General features: G+C 48.9%; 1 long non-coding RNA gene across 1 annotated transcript; it reads left to right on the forward strand.

Moving 5' to 3' along the window:
• The first annotated feature begins 7,921 nt into the window (after positions 1 to 7,921).
• On the forward strand, positions 7,922 to 10,602 carry LOC122153604. Its single transcript, XR_006165467.1, has 3 exons — positions 7,922 to 8,148; positions 9,653 to 9,685; positions 10,432 to 10,602. It is a non-coding gene; the product is annotated as an uncharacterized LOC122153604 (long non-coding RNA).
• The last annotated feature ends 6,446 nt before the right edge of the window (positions 10,603 to 17,048 follow it).

Below are 17,048 nucleotides of genomic sequence, written 5' to 3' on the forward strand. Positions count from 1 at the left end.
AAGCTGCTGAACTCAGTGCTTCTACTCTCCTCTGGGCTACCTCGAGTTTGTCCTTCTGGCTGTCATGTCCTATGACTGTTCTATGGCCTTGTGTCACCCTCTTCAGTACTCCATGCTCATGAGCAGTCACCTTTGTTTTCAGCTACCATTGGGCTTGTGGACTTCGGGATTCCTAGCCACCATTGCCTCCACTGTCCTGGCTGCCAGGGTGCCCTTCTGCAATGCCAGTCGTGTGGACCACGTCTTCTGTGACAGTGTGCTTTTGATCAAGCTGTCCTGTGCAGAAACACTGATTGTTGAGCTGATCACCTTCATGGCCTCATCTATTATGCTCCTTGGCTCACTGGGCATGACAGCAACATCCTACCTTTACACCATTAACACCATCCTTACATTGCCCTCAGGTTTCTCGTGGCTGTAGACATTCTCTCAGGTATCGCCTGCCTCCAGCACTGCTGGGGTGGCTGAGCAGGGGCCTTGCAGCACAGTAGCACATGGTGTCCTCTCGTGTGCTAGCTGCCAGGTCCCTTCTGCCCGGCCAGCAGTGGGGAGACAGCTGCTTGGAGGTCTTAAAAGCCATTGCAACACTGCCCAACAAGGTGGAAGATAGGAGCTCTTTCAGTGTTTTCTTACAAGGAAAAGTCTTCTCGTCATCATTTGTAGTGACTGAAAAAGAGGGCGCTCCCATGGGAATTGTCCATGGGTCTACTCAAGTTTACTGTTATGTTGATCTCCAGCTCCTCAATATGCAACGGTCGTCCGGTCAGGATAACCTCACACCCTGCTAGAGAACATGGACCTCTGCTAGAATGCCTCGTTCAAAGGGAGAGCAGAAGGTAATCCCTGACCTGACATGGGGGAATGCTCTCCTGGAAGAGTTTTTCACAAGAAGACAGGGCGGGACTGGTGGAAGATGTGGAGGGCAGCTTTGATACAGTGTGAGTGAAGTTGGTGGGGTTGAAAACCCTGAGGGAATTGAGCACAACAAATCATAGCCATGCTGAACAGAGAAGAAGGATCACCTCCCCCAACTTGCTGGCAGTGCTCCTCCGAATGCAGCCCAGGATGTCGTTGGCCTTCCTTACTGCAAAAGTGCAAAGCCGGGAGAGGAGAAGGTTGAGAAGACCTAATAACAGCCTTCCTGTATGTTCTTGATATCAGAAAGAGAATGGAGCCAGGCTCTTCACTGTTGAGCCTGATGGGGATGAGGGCCAATGGGCATCAACTGAAACAAGGGAGGAAAAACTTTCTCCCCATCAAGGCGGTCATGCACAGGAGCAGATTTCCCAGAGAGCTTCTGTCATCTCCATTCTTGCAGCTTTTGAAGCTCAAAGTGAATAAAGCCCTGAGCAACTTGTTCTGAGCCCATAAGTGACCCTGCTTTGAGCAAGTTTGGCCTAGGAATCTCTTGAGGTTGCTGCCAGCATAAATGATTCAGCATTTCCTTCCACCACACATCTTGCCTTCATGATGGGAAGGAAAGCACTCAGGTTCCTGGTGACAACTGAAGGAAGCTGCGGAGCCACGGAAGAACGACATGCCGAGACGGGTTCAATGTGGGTGATAGAGCATCAATCTACTTGTGTCCTTATTGAGTCCAGGGTACATATTTTTATACTTATTATCTCTAATTATTATATTTTTATAATAATTAGACAACGCTAATTATTATGCCTACTAGTCACTAGCTGATTGGCTTAAGCTCTAAAGGTCGTATCGCACGGTCCACCTACTTGCAGTTAGCTAACAGCACAAGCTGCTCATAACACTAAGTTTCTCATGTTACTATTTCTAATTCCTCTTGACTTGTTTTGATACACAACAGTACCATAACACAATGTTTCTCAGACCATCGTTACCATAACACTGGGTTTCTCAGACCACTATTCCCAATTCCTCTCAACCTGTTTTCGACACACCACGGTACACAAGGCGAAGTCCTTGACATTCTTCATGTATCAGCAGCTGCGAGCAGCTGCAGGCAAACCCTAGTGAGGCCCAGCATCAGCGAGGCAGCATCAGCCCTTAGAACAGGCTCTGGTCGTACAATTGCTCGGTAGGCTCAGGACCCTTGTCTCTGTGCCATTCTCTAACAGGAAGCCACAACATTTGGTCAGGTGATCTGTGGCTTCCTTGTCCCTCTCCAGGCATTGTAGTTCAAATTCAGGGTTGCTTGGCTGGTACCCTGAAACAGCCCTGATCATTTCCTGTGATTCACCTTTTCTTTTTTCCCTCTTTACCCACTCTTAGTTACTTCCCCTTGACCACCCTGTACCCATCCATGAAAATCTCCCACCTTCCTCTTCCCTCACAGCTCTTTTTGTGTTTCTGAGCTGACCACCAGGGAAATTCCTATCTTGGTCTGCAATACCACTGAACACAGGGGCCTCCTTTTCTTATCTCTAGTGTCCTACAATTCCTCATGCTATTATTTTGTCTGAGGCATCACATGTCAGGGAGAGCCACATGTATGCACATATTAAAATCTGGCCAATTGGAGATTCACTCGTGGGGCACCTTGAGAATCTCTGGGATTTGGGGATAGAAACCTCATGAAGTTTTACAAGTCGAAGTGGCCAGTCCTTTACTGGGGAGAGAATAACCCCATACAGGAGGGCAGGCTGGGACCTGACCAGCCCAGGACTGACCATCGTGAGAAGAGCCTGGACATTACAAGGGATGCCATGTGAGCCAGCGGGGCATGATCAGCATGAATAAGGCCAAGTGCACACAGGGAGCGGTAGGAGGAGTGTGGCCAACCAGACAAGGGAATTATCATGCCCCTTGACTCAGCACTGGTGTGGCCACATCTGGGCTACTGTGTCTGGGGGTGGGGCTCCCTGTTCTGGAGGAATGGAGGGGAAAATGGAAAAGGTCCTAAGGAGATCTGTGAGGATGGAATTTGGTGCCTGTGTAGAGAGGCTGAGGGACGTGGGGTTCCTTAGCCTGGTAAAGTGGAGGCTCAGAGCACTGTAGCAGATGCCTGCAGCTTGAAGGATGGTTTCAGAGATGATGGAGCTTTTCTTGGTAGTGGGAAGAGAAGGAAAGCTCCACAAAGTTCAGCTTGGAAAGCTCAGTCTGGATGTGAGGGAAGGAAATCTCACTACAAGGGTTGCGTTGTGGCATAGGAGGTGCCCAGAAGGACTCTCAAAAAGCCCACAGCACTGTTTTTCAAGGAGCAGCCAGCGAGAGTGGAGAGACTTCAGTGAAGGTACAGAAATGCTGGGGTGACAGCTCAGTGGGAAAGCAAGACGGATGTGAACAGCCTGAAGGGAAAAAGGTGCATAAAGAGGACAGTAGAAAGAAGCCTGCAGTATTGGTGGCCAAGGGCTCTGGAAGGGCTGAAAGGCCACACAAGAACAAGCTCTTTGTCCCCTTGACTATGGTAGTCGCCTCTGTTGCTGAGGCCTACCAAGATAAACCTTATTTTCAGGTTCTGAAACTTGTTTTGTCCTCTCCCCTTATTGGGGAAGCTGGGGGGTGTTGTGCAGTTTCCCTACACATGACATTGCTCACCCTCACACCCCACTGCCCCCAGGAAGAGCCCTGAGGAACAGGACCTGCCATCCCAATGCCTGGAAAGTCAGGGCTTGGCCTTTCTGCTTCATAAAACAAACCAAGGGGTTTTGCAGCCTTACAGCCACCTGCACAGTGCCTTTGCCTACCTACAGCCACAGCCTCCAATTATCTGCTCTAACGAGTCCATGGGGAGGCTTTGTCAGTAATGGCCCTCAGTGGGGCCAATCAATGCTTCAAGGTACTTTGGGTTTTCTTCTGACTTCTTGAGTATTTTGCTCAGTCTCCTCTTAGTATCTGAGGCTCATGGACTCAGGGCCAAACACAACATGGGGCTCATTAAAATACAGAATGTCCTAACAAGCCATGCATTTTTCTCTTATTTTCTTGAAGTCTTTAGAGTTTTACAGCTAATTGAATAAATTTTGGAATGTAGTTAAGGAGGAACATTTCCAAATATATCTAATAAAAATGATTCTTCATTATAAAGAGCATATTATATTAATTTCAGTTTAGAGAAGAGGTGATAACAACATTCTGTCTCTGATATTGATGCACAGTGTCTCCTTGGGAGGTCTGGACAGTCCCTTGGGGTCCAACACAGTATGGACAACCTGGATCCTCATTGCCCAGTCTCACCATTTCTCACATTGGCCCCCTGGGACTTGCATCACTTCTCCTTACATCAGTCTTCTCCACTGATCTCTGCAGCTGGATCTTACAGGTCCTTTGCACCACCTCCCACTGCTGTCCTTAGAGAACTGGCTGCCCACAGGCACAGAAGGGTTTTAGTTCCTTGGAAACAAAGAAATCTAAAGTATGATAAAGTTTCTTGATCAATAAAGACTGATCCAGAAGCATATACTAAATACAAGATATCACTAATGAGGTTGCCTTATGCGAGGGCTACTGTCAGGAGAAATACCTTAGGTAGGTAAATACACAAAGATAGATATAAGCACAATTAAAGTGTTGACTAAGGAGACAATGAGGCTGTTGACAGTTTTTACTCCCTGAAGTTCAAAAGAGTAACATAGGTGAGAGTTGTCTGAAGGTACAAACAATAAGGGAAGAAAAAGCTGGAGAATAATGGAAAGGGCCTTTGCCTCGGCAGTCTGCATCTGAAAAGGTGACGTGAGAAATGTTCATTGTATCCTGGCCAGGTGCAAATTCATGAAAGATTAGAGAAATTAAGTACGTGGTAATCCAGGCAGGGTATTGGCAATGACGTTAGACTGGAATATGGATTTTTTTTGGCATATGCCTTTTAAGAGGTCATGGGATTGGTAGAGGCTTCTTGTGGGAGGGGAGAAGCCAATGTTGCAGCCATCTTTGAAAGGGCCCACAAGGGCCACCCAGGGAACCACAGGCTGTACAAGCTCTCTTTGGTGAGGATTGTGCCATCAGTTAGAGTCCTCTTGGGTGACGTTCCTGGGCACCTAAAAGAGAAGAAAATGTCCAAATTCAGTTGGCAGGTATTTTCCAAGGGTAAATCATGCCCCGCTAACCTGATTGCCTGCAGGATGAAGTAAATGTTTTTGTGCGTGACATAAGAACAGTGGATGTCAGGTACCTCCAATGCAGCAAGACACTGGCCATGATCTCCCACAATATTCTCGTACCCACGTTAGGCCATTACAGTCTGGGTGGGTCGACAGACAGAGAGGTGAAACACCAGTTGGAGGCTCAGGCTCAGAGAGCTGTGGTGAAGGGGTCATACTCTACCTGGAGGCCAGTGGGAGATACTGGGGCATTGTGGGGAAGCACAGGGAAATCTCCTGGGATCTGGGCAATTTAACAACTCTATCCATGACCCAGAGGAGGCAATTCTGACAGTGTTTGTCAATGACAGTAAATTGAGAGGACCATTCCTGTGCCCTAGGGATGCTATTTAGATGAAACCTGGCAGATGAGAGGACTGTCCTGTCAGGAATTTCACAGGACAGAAGAAGGACAATGTCCAGGTCTTGCCCCTTGGAGAGACTGACACCCTGAAGTGACAGGAGAAGGGGCTGGGGAGCAGCTCTGCTGACAAGGCCTTGGCTGTGCTGGGGGTCAGGAAGCAAAACATTATCCAGCAGCGATCAACACAATCCAGCGTGAACTGATTGCAAAGGCAGCCAGCAGTGTCCTGAAGTGTTTAAAGAGGAGTGAGGAGAGTGATTCACTGTTGGAGAATGGCTCAGAGACAAGGGTCATGAGCCCACCGAGCAGTTGTACGATCAGAGCCTGTTCTAGGGGCTGATGCCGAGTCTTGCTGATGCTGGGCCTCACTAGGGTTTGCCTGCAGCTGCTCGCAGATCAGTAAAACCTAAACAGGAGGTGAAATAACAAGCTCCTTCTGTATACCAAGAGGACTTCAGAGAGCCTTCTCCCAGGTTTTCCCCTCTCTAATTGTACCTTCTCACACATAATTTCAGGGAAGTTGCTCCTACAGCTAAAAACTAACTCATGTACATCAGCTGATTATGCATTACCATCCAGTACATAATTATTTAACCCAACAGGATGAGGGTGGTAATCATTAGGGGTGTCAGGAGCTCTACCTCCTGGGGGGTATACCAACAGAAGAGCCCTTGATAAATTTGAAATTAAGTCCCCAGGAGGAAGATTATGTAAAAGATACAGCCTGGGCTGTATGGGCCAAAGGCAAAGGGGTTTCGGTCCCAGTTATAAAGAATGTGTTAATACAAGGGGAAGATCAATAGGCTGTTAATGATCTGTTGTTAATGCCAGGGGTAGGATGTAATTTGCTAGGTAGAGATTTACAAGTGCAATTAGGAATAGGTGTGGTGCTGGATGAAGGAAAACTGGTGGTTAAATTACTAGAATTATGGGAGGAGAATCAGGGAGGATATTCAGGAACCAGAGCATGACTGTGGATTTTATAAGTTATCAAACAAAAATAAGAGAAGATCTGTTAGAGGAACCTTTGCCCTATAGGGAAAAACTATTTATTGATGGGTCCTCTTGATGCCTAGAAGGAAAAAGAATATTGGGTTATGCAATTATCGAGGGGCAGAAGATGGAAGTGTTTGAAAAGGGGAAATTACCTTCTGGGTGGTCAGCACAAGCCTGTAAACTCTATGCCCTAAAACAGCATTGGTATATTTGAGAGATAAGGAAGGGACAGTGTACACAGACTCAAAGTATGCATTTGGAGTGGTCCACACATTTGGACAAATATGGGAAGGAAGAGGGCTTATAAATACAAAAGGGAAGGAGCTAGTACACGCGGCTGATCAGAAGTTTTAGAAGCCCTGAAGCTCCCTACAGAAATTGCAATTGTGCATGTGAAAGGACATCAGAGGGGAGCATCAATGGAAATAAGGGGGAATAATTTAGCAGATTAAGTAGCCAGAGAAGCAGCTACAGAATTATCATCAGTAGTTTTATTGGTAATAACAACGGGGGATTATGAGAATTTAGCCCCAAATTTCACAGAACAAGAGAAGGTTATACTTAAAAAAGTGGGGAAAAAGATCCAGAAGGAAAATGGACTTTACCAGATGGAAGGTAGATGTTAAACAAAACATTATCATGAGAAATTCTGTCATTAATACGTCAGAAAATACATTGGGGAACACAATCACTTTGTGATCATTTTCTTAGACAATATGGGTGTATAGGAATATATGGAGGCTAAACAACTAGTTGATTGATGTCTGATTTGTTAAAAAGTGAACAAAAAGGTAATGAGAAAAAGGTGGCTGGGGAACAGGAGCTAGCCGTACAAAGCCTCCAGGTAGACTTAACAGAGCTACCTCAAATACAAGGGTGGAAGTATTTGTTGGTATTAGTGGCTCACTTAACTCACTGGGTGGAAGCAATCCCCCACACCAAGGGCAATGGCAACCATGGTATCCAAGGTGTTATTGGAAAACATTATCCCAGATATGGATTCATAGAAAGAACAGACTTGGGCAGAGGAACACATTTCATTTCAAAAATTACGGAACAACTACCTGAAGCCTTACGGATCGCCTGGCCCTGGCACCCTCGGAGCTCTGGGAGAGTTCTGCTCTGTGTGCCGGCAGGGGGAGAGCGCAGGGCGAGCTGCCTCCCGGGGCATGCCGGGAGCTGTAGTTTCCGGCTCTGGACGGCGGGTGCCATGCTGTGCTTGCCCCAGGGCATGCCGGGAGCTGTAGTCTGCCGGCACTGGACGGCGGGGCCATGCTGTGCCTGCCCCAGGGCATGCCGGGAGCTGCAGTCTGCCGGCACTGGACGGCGGGCGCCATGCTGTGCTGCCCCAGGGCATGCCGGGAGCTGTAGTCTGCCGGCACTGGACGGCGGGCGCCATGCTGTGCTTGCCCCAGGGCATGCCGGGAGCTGTAGTTTTCGCGGGCCCGGCCGCCGGACAGCTGCGCTGCTCTCTGCGGAGCGTGGCCCGGCGCAGCCCTCTCTACCGCCGCGGCCCCCGCAGCGCGGCTCGAGGTGCAGTTTCGGTGCCGGTTTTGTGTGTTTTCCTGCGGGCTCCCGGCTGCTCCCCGAAAATGCGGTCCTGCAGCCCCGGGGCCGCGCAGGCGCGGTGGGGGCGCCCTCTGCAGCGATCGCGGCTCCCTCCGCGGTTACCGGCACCGTGACGCGGCGGTGCTTGCGGAGCGGCGCCGCCTCGCCCGTCGCTTCCTCCCGGTCAGGAGCCGCCGCCGCCCCCCCCCGTGCGCGGTGCCGCCGGGCGCTCTGCGCGCCGATCGCGGTCCTGCAGCCCGGCGGTCGCGCGCCGGCTCTGGCCCCTCCGGCGCAGGCGCGGTGCGCGGGAGAGAGAGGGGCGGGCGGGGGGGGCGGGGCGGGCGGGGCGGGGCGGGGCGGGGCGGGGCGGGCGGGGCGGGGCGGGGCGGGCGGGGGGGGTGGCGGTGAGGGGAGCGAGCCCCTTGGGCGGGGGGGGGGTGTCTCCTGGGGGCGGGGGGGCGGGAAGCGGCACATTGGGCTGTTAGCGGGAACATTTTTGTTTCAGTTTTTACGATAGTGCTAGATGAGTAGTTCTTTTTTTTCTTTTATGCTCTTTGAATTGTTTTTTTGCCAGTTTCTTTTATGATATATTAAAATTGCTAAGTGTTTCTAAAAGCTGTGGGACTTTTAGATAATTATTTTCTGGTGGCTTTATCTGTGCAGGGCTTTTTTTACTTTATTCTTTTTTCTTGTGTCAACTTTTCTGTTCTTCTGGTGGATGTGCATACTGTTTTCAGCTCCACTGGATTTCAGAAAAGGGAGGGAGCAGGGGAAAGCCAATGCATGATGTAGTGTAGGCGTTTGCCTCAGCTCTTTGTGACTTTCTTTACCGCTGTGTCTTCCTTCACCTTCCTTCCTCCCGTGTACTACTTTTCTAGGATACTGCTTTGATATGTCTCAATGTTTTTTGAGAAACAGTGATGACCATCATAAACTAAAGATCTTGGCACTCTTGGCTTGCCCAAAGGCTTTCTTATACTCTGAATTGCAATGGCATAGCTATCGTAAAGAACAAACATTGCAGGAGTTGCTAGTGGGACTGTGAACAGTAAATGGGACAGATCCGTGACACCAGCAGTGTGCTGCAGCTGGATTAGGCTTCATACCTCACCAGCACTGAAGGAACCAGGCCTGTGTGAACTCAAACCGTGAAAGGAGATGTCCAGATACAATTTCCAAGTGGGTACAAAATGCTGATCACATACATACACTCTGAAACACTGTAAATATTATCCGACAAGGAAATTGTGACAAATTCACATTTCTACTGACTCACACTGCTACTGTAATGCTTTAATAACAGAAGACCACAGCGCCCACAGTTTCCTTCCCACTGGAAATGGAATAGACTGCAGCATATGCTTTCACTGATAGAAATTAAAAGTATTCTGACATTAATTATTAACATTTAAATCACATTTCAAATATTAAATGCAAGAGAAGTCATGTTATTTCCCTGGGAAAGCTAACTGCTTTCAGGGTCTAATGACAGTGAAATGAGCCTTCAGTGCTGCCAGCCTTTCCGGCTTCTTGCCCTCCCAGGGCCGCAGAGGCCCTCAGTAGATGGTGAGGTGTCCTGCCTGCAGTGGCACTGAATGTGTTTGAGCCATTCAAACATGTTCATGTCACCTAAAACATTCTACCGGTGGTGATTAGGCAACGGATACAAAATGTTCTCCTTTTTCAGAAAGTCGGTATTCAAGATACTCCTGTGGGATATGTAAGTATTTTTTGGTGAGTGTGCTCTCGCACCGTGTGTTCTGTGGGTCTGCGTGTGCCTTTCATCACACAAGTGAAAAGGCTGCTGAGTAAAGGGCTGCAGGGTGGGGAACATCGACAGGATGTGGTTTACACAGCTTTTTGTTGAATTGTTTTGCTTAGTTTCAATTTTTTTTTAGCAGTGAAACGAGAACACAAGCTGAACCCATAGCGTTTCTTTCAAGATAACTAGAATTCAGTAATTCAGTTACTGTGGAGGAACGCCTAGTGATTCCTTGTACAATTAAAAGTCATTAGACTAAACACCTGGCATTTTAGTGTACCAAAATCAGAGGCCTTAGGTGAACAGGATTTCAGATACTAGAGAATCTGCCAACCAGGATAGACCTGCCCAGTCAAACCTCCTACGTACTGTAGATGGAGATAAAGTCCCCATAGGGCACATTAAAATTATGGGGGAGACAGTCTGGGTTATTCCTGCCTCTGGTAAAGGTAAACTCATGCGTGGGATTATTTTTGCCCAAGGACCCGGGTGCAGTTGGTGGGTAATGCAGAAGGACGGGGAATTCAAATGTGTGCCTCAAGGGGATTTGGTTTTGGGTAAAAATAGCTGATGAATTGAACTGTATGATGTTAATTGCTAAATAACCCTGTTATTGAAGATGGTCATCACTACGGTTGGTACATATTATACTAACGACATCAGATTAAGAATCACCCAGGTTAATGAGAAATGAACTTTGATAGATTCAGGACTGAATTGGTGCCCAGCAACTTCCTTGAGATCAACATCTTCAGCCCGCAATCTGTGAGCATGGACCACACCAGATACAGCTGCTAGGAGCTCCAGATGTAGCAGAGGCTACGTGCCCTCCTCCTGCTGTGCCCAAGACCACCCGCTCCACCCACCGAACCAACAGCACATCACCCTGCCTGACTTAAAAGACTGTCATGACAGTGGACCCCAAACTTATGGACTATATGAACTCACTATACATGTTAGAGGGATGGCCTAGAGCCTAAGGGAATGATATCTGTGTGTATACCTCAAAAACCAGGAAATGGGATGGTGATTCCTTAGAACGTACTGGGAAACATGGAACCTGAGCATAACATAAATGGGATGGAATAAGGGGTGGATACTGTCCTGGTTTTGGCTGGGATAGAGTTCATTTTCCTTCTTAGCAGCTGGAGTAGTGCTGTGCTTTGGATTCAGTAATGGGTGTGGTAGGAGAAGAATCTTGCTAATACACTGATGTTTTCAGTTGTTGCTGAGAGCTCTAAGACTCTCCAACTCCCCATGTCCTGCCTGTGCGTGGGTGCACAAGAAGCTGGGAGGGAGCAGAGCAAGAGCACTGGACACAAATTAGCCAGTGAAATAATCCCCATCATGTAATGTCGTGCTCGGTGTATAGAGGAGGGGTGGTCGGGAAGGGAGGGCTCTCGCTTCTGGGATTGCAGTTTTGGGATCTTCACTTCTCTGGGATCACTGGCTGGGAATGGGCTGGGCATCAGTGGGCAGGTGGTGAGCAATCACATTGTGCATTACCCCTTTGTATTTTACTGAAAAAAAAAAAAAAAAATTACACTGTTTTTATCTCAACCTACCAGTCTCTTTAGCTTTACCCTGCCATTTCTCTCCCTCACCCCCGAGGGAGGGGAGGGTGAGTGAGCAGCTGTGTGGTGCTTGGCTGCCAGCCAGGTTTAAACTACATCAATCACTATCTCAAAAATCATTATTGGATTAATTAAAATACGCCCACTCACAACTTGAAAAGCAGTCAGAAAAAAGGAAAAAAATAATAATCTTGGTTCTGCAGTTACCATAAGGCAGTATATTTAGACATCTGTAAGGTTCCAGTTTCCAACAATGCTGGCTGCCTTTTGATTTTTTGAGATAAGTACTGTTAGCAGTAAAATCAAATGTTTCTATTGGAGTTGTGTTCAGGGCAAGCATTCAGTATTCAAGTAGTTTGTATTTACCGTAACAAGACATTCACTCATTCATTCATTTAGGTAAGGGCTTTGCTATTCTCTATATATTATGAACTGCCTTGGCTTTCTTTCCAGTTTTATAAAGGACTCTTGTGAGAGGTTTCAGTGATAGCAGATACCACAGCCTGCAAGGGAGCCGTTCCTTGCGTTGCCCTCACTGCAGATGAAAGCCCTTCGTAACAGAGAAGGACAGAAGCAGGTAAAGTGCGGAGCCGTGGACGAACGACACACTGAGACGGGTTCAATGTGGGTGATAGAGCATCAATCTACATGTGTGTGTTTATTGGTCAGGGTACATATATTTATACAGACAACACTATTATGCCTACTAGTCACTAGCTGATTGGCTTAAGCTCTAAAGGTTGTATTCGCACGGTCCACCTACTTGCAGTCAGCAAACAGCACAAGCTGCTCATAACACTAAGTTTCTCATGCCACTATTTCTAATTCCTCTTGACTTGTTTTCGATACACAACAGTACCGTAACAAAATGTTTCTCAGACCACCGTTACCATAACACTGGGTTTCTCAGACCATCGTTACCATAACACTAGGTTTCTCAGACCACTATTTCTAATTCCTCTTAACCTGTTTTCGACACACCACGGTACACAAGGCCGAAGCGTCCTTGACATTCCTCATGTATCGGCAGCTGCGGGCAAACCCTAGTGAGGCCCAGCATCAGCGAGGCAGCATCAGCCCTTAGAACAGGCTCTGATCGTACAACTGCTCGGTGGGCTCAGGACCCTTGTCTCTGAGCCATTCTCCAACAATTCCCCCTTTTTCTTTTTGTACGAGCAGAGCCTGCCCCAACGTATGTTCAAAGATTTTCTTAATACATGACAAGGCACAACTTAAGCATGCAGGCTTACAATCTATTGACTAAAGGCACTTATCACGCACCCAGAAGTGCTGTGATAGGTCTGCATCTTTAGCACGCGTGAACAAACTAAATCTACTGTGCGGTTAGTGTATCCAGGCATTCAAACAGGGAGGAAGCACTAGATTGACTTCCTCCTTCTTGCCCTTCCAGGTGACCTCAAGGGCAGGATTACCACGGGGCAGTTTTCTGCTCAGAGACCCAGCCTGGATTGTCCAAACCCTGTAGGATCAGTGCATGACCCTGATCCCCCGCAAAAAAAATTCCTACCAGGTTTTCCCCCTTTTTCTTTTTTGGACAATCCAGACTCCTTTTAACGTTTGAATCATAGCATTCATAAAGCATTTCCACACAGACCCCAATACCATCATGACAATCATAATGACAATCAGCATTACCAGTCCATACATCAACAAAGCTTTCAGACAGCCAGTAATTTCCAAATTTTGTAGATTTATAACCATTCTGTCAGTCCATTTTTCAAATTCCCAAGTTTTGTAACCATTCTGTCAGTCCATGTTCCAATCTTATGCAGTCTTATGTAGCAAGAAAACCACCCTTACAGTTTTAAAAGTGTCAGCAATTGTAACAACAGAGTATGCAATACAGAATTTAATACAGGTTTCAGCATGCTATGTTCTAAACATTGCACTGAACTCACAACATACAATGAATCTGATACTACATGAACAAGTTCTTGATACCAGTGTTGATGTTGAAACACCCAGATGGCAGTTCAGAGTTCTAAAGTTCGTAAGGACTCTCCAGACCCCCCGAGGAGAATCTTGTGGTGTTGTGTTCCCGGGTGTCCCCCATCCGTTGTCACTACGGGCAGGCCAACGCCCCAGCAGCATGCCAGTCCCCTTCTAACAAGGCACCACGGATCACCCCACTCCATCGGGGCTGAGCTAAAAGCGGAGCTGGTTCTGGTGAGGGTGACGGGAGTGGGTGTGGGGGGGCTGCCGGCAGCGCTTCCTCTTCTTGTCATTGTAAATGCAGAGTTCTGCTCTGTAGCTCAACTTCTGTAATTTTCTGTCAAGCTCTCGGACTCTGTCCCTGTCCCTTACCGGTGTGTGACCCTGGTGCTTTAATTCGGACACAGCCGCCATTTTTCTCTCCGACTCAGACGCTGACGCGCCGTCAGGGGCGGAACCATCCGAAGGGCGGGGGGGGGGGCAGAGGTTCGGGCGGCAGCCGCTCCCCCCTGTCCCCCCGCGCCGCCTGATTTCTCTGCCGCTTCTTGCGCGGAGGAGCAAACAGGAACACTTGGTGCCGTGCCCTTAATAGAGCGGAGCTGCTGATTAACCCCGAAGAAGGTGGCTGATCGGGACGGGCGGTTGGTTTCGGCAGGGACCGGCGGGGATGGTACAGCGCCGACAGCCGCCATGGCAGCAGCAGCTACTTTCTGTTCTGCTGGCATCTCCCCCAGGGCTTTTACGGGCGTTCGCCAGACCAGCCCTTGCTGTCGTGCTTCACTGCCTTTATTGCCTCCAGTGATGGTCTCGTCCCACAATAAATCACCTACTTCGCGCCCCTCCTGTTGGCTAAATTTTAGCGAGGGCCATCGTCCCTATGCCCCTCCGCCTCTGAGGTGGGGGGGGGGGGGGCATGGCTGTAAGGGCACTGGGGGGGCTGGCCTCCGGACTGCCCCTACTTGTGTTAACTGAAACCGGCACTGCTGTGGATGGTGCAGGAATACGATCACTGTCAAAGAGCATAGGTCCGGATGCATCACTTTCTGGGGTAATGGTGTAACTTTCCCGCCCAACTTTGTTGTTGCCACAGCTGCAAGGTTCTTTTCGAGCTGATACTGCTTAATAGTATTCACCACGTCCCGCCACGGTTTCATCATTTTCCTTGCAGCTTTATCCTCGTCGATTACCATATCCCATAAAACATCGCCTAATTGTCTCCACTCCTCAACATCAACACGAGAAGTAGGATCTTGAAAACATCCTTTGCCCCATCCTAATGTTACTAAACCCACGAGTGATTTTATACAATCCAGTCCCCGCTTTTCTAAAAAGCGCTGTAATAAATCCAGGGCTACCTCCTGTTCCATATCATCAACCTGGTGCTCCTTGGTTAAGGCACCTCCGGTCCTGTTCCCTGGATAAGTACAGTACTGTTACTGCCGACCCACCCCTGATTAAGGCACCAGCGGCCCTGTGCTCCCTGTTTAAGGCACTAAAAATACTCCCGCCGGCTTGTGCTCCCTGTTTAAGGCACTAAAAAATACCTGCCAGCTTGTGCTCCCTGTTTAAGGCACTAAAAATACTCCCGCCGGCTTGTGCTCCCTGTTTAAGGCACTAAAAATACTCCCGCCGGCCTGTGCTCCCTGTTTAAGGCACTAAAAATACTCCCGCCGGCTTGTGCTCCCTGTTTAAGGCACTAAAAAATACTCCCGCCAGCTTGTGCTCCCTGTTTAAGGCACTAAAAATACTCCCGCCGGCTTGTGCTCCCTGTTTAAGGCACTAAAAAAACTCCCGCCGGCCTGTGCTCCCTGTTTAAGGCACTAAAAAATACTCCCGCCGGCTGTGCTCCCTGTTTAAGGCACTAAAAAATACTCCCGCCGGCCTGTGCTCCCTGTTTAAGGCACTAAAAATACTCCCGCCGGCTTGTGCTCCCTGTTTAAGGCACTAAAAAATTACCCCCTTTGATATGCTGCTGATGCTCCATGATTAAGGCACCAGGTGCAGCTCTTGCCAGCAGCCCTTGCAGAGAGCGACCCTCTATCTCGGTTCAGCTCCTCGGAACGACCTGTCGGAGGCCCACTGTCCGATCGTTCTTGATTCGGCTAGGCGCTGCTGTCTCTGATGTTTCCCCGCGTTTGTTTCTGCCGCCGCTGTGTGCAGCGCCTTTCCGCGTCAGCTTCCGCCCCTCTGCGTCAGTCCTGGCGCCTCCCCACTTCCACTTCCGGGGCCACCCTGCGCTCGCCTCCAGCGCCCCCTCGCGTCCGCCCCCGGGGCCGCTCAGCGTTCGCCTGTAGCGTGCCTTCACGTCCACCCCGGGGCTGCCGCAGTCGGCTCCTTACCACGTCAGCTCCGGCGCCTTTCTGCTTCCGTTCGCGGGGCCACTCACTTCTGGTCTCGGGGCCGCTCCGCCTCCGCTCTGGGGCCGCTCCAGCCGGCTTCTCTCCGCGTACTCTCCCTGGGCTGCTGGGGCCGGTGCCTCTCCGTCTCAGCTCGTGGACCCTGGACGCTGCTGTATTTGGTGTTTCTCCGGGTCCGTTCTCGAATTCCTCGGTCGTTGCTGTTTCTCCGGGTCGCCGCTCCGTCCGTGTTATTCTTCTATGCAGGTTCCTGTTTGGGCGCCATCTTGTGGAGCCGCGGACGAACGACACGCCAAGACAGGTTCAGTGTGAAAGATAGAGCATCAATTCAACTTTATTTTCCGGGTGTATATATTTATACAGACAATGCTAATTATTATGCCTACTAGTCACTAGCTGATTGGCTTAAGCTCTAAAGGTCGTATTCGCACGGTCCACCTACTTGCGGTTAGCTTACAGCACAAGCTTCTCATAACACTAAGTTTCTCAGGCCACTATTTCTAATTCCTCTTGACTTGTTTTTGATACACAACAGTACCATAACACAATGTTTCTCAGACCACTGTTACCGTAACACTAGGTTTCTCAGACCACTATTTTGAATTCCCCTTAACCTGTTTTCGACACACCACGGTACACAGGCTGAAGCGTCCTTGACATTCCTCCTGTATCAGCAGCTGCGAGCAGCTGCAGGCAAACCCTAGTGAGGCCCAGCATCAGCAGCTAGAGCAGGCTCTGATCATACAATTGCTCGGTGGGCTCAGGACCCTTGTCTCTGAGCCATTCTCCAACACGTCTCCTTCTATCAATTGTGCAGTGCTGGGGGTTTTGATGAGAGAAGCCAAACCCTGCCCTACAGTCCCCAGTATCCTCTAGCTTCATCTTGGCTCGACAGAATATGATCTTTCCTGGTGAGGGAGACTCTCCAGTCCTACTCTGTTTCAGTTTGTCAGGGGCCCTGAGAGTATTTTTCCTGTATTTTGGCCAAACCCGAAAATCCCAGTTCGCTATCCTGAGGAGCCCGGATCTATCCTCTCATCAAACACCTGCCTGTTTTCTTGCAATTCATACTGGAAGATTTTCTCTCAGTCTAGTGAATTTGGCAAAATTGCATGAAGCCTCTGAGGAGTGTTATGTTCAGCAGTGAGATGACTTTTCAAGTTTCTTATCTGCTCTTGCAAGCACTCAATTGTCTCTTTCTCTGCTTGCTTTTCCTTTCCAGCCGCAATTAACGCAGCCCCTAGAACAGCACAGATGGTTGCTTTTCCTTTCCCCAACCCCAGTTTTCACTCCTTTGCCAAAAGCGTGATCCTGTCCACCAATGCTTGCCAATTCTTTTGGGCCCAAGGCATGCCAAGAGGAGAGGACAGGGATTTATAGCCCTTCAATTTCTCAAGAAGGGGCTTCTCTGCTATTGTTGGATGCCCAAATCGATCC

The sequence above is a fragment of the Tyto alba genome, unplaced genomic scaffold, assembly GCF_018691265.1.
Source record: "Tyto alba isolate M040663 unplaced genomic scaffold, T.alba_DEE_v4.0 Super-Scaffold_200000175, whole genome shotgun sequence".
NCBI classification, from domain to species: domain Eukaryota; kingdom Metazoa; phylum Chordata; class Aves; order Strigiformes; family Tytonidae; genus Tyto; species Tyto alba.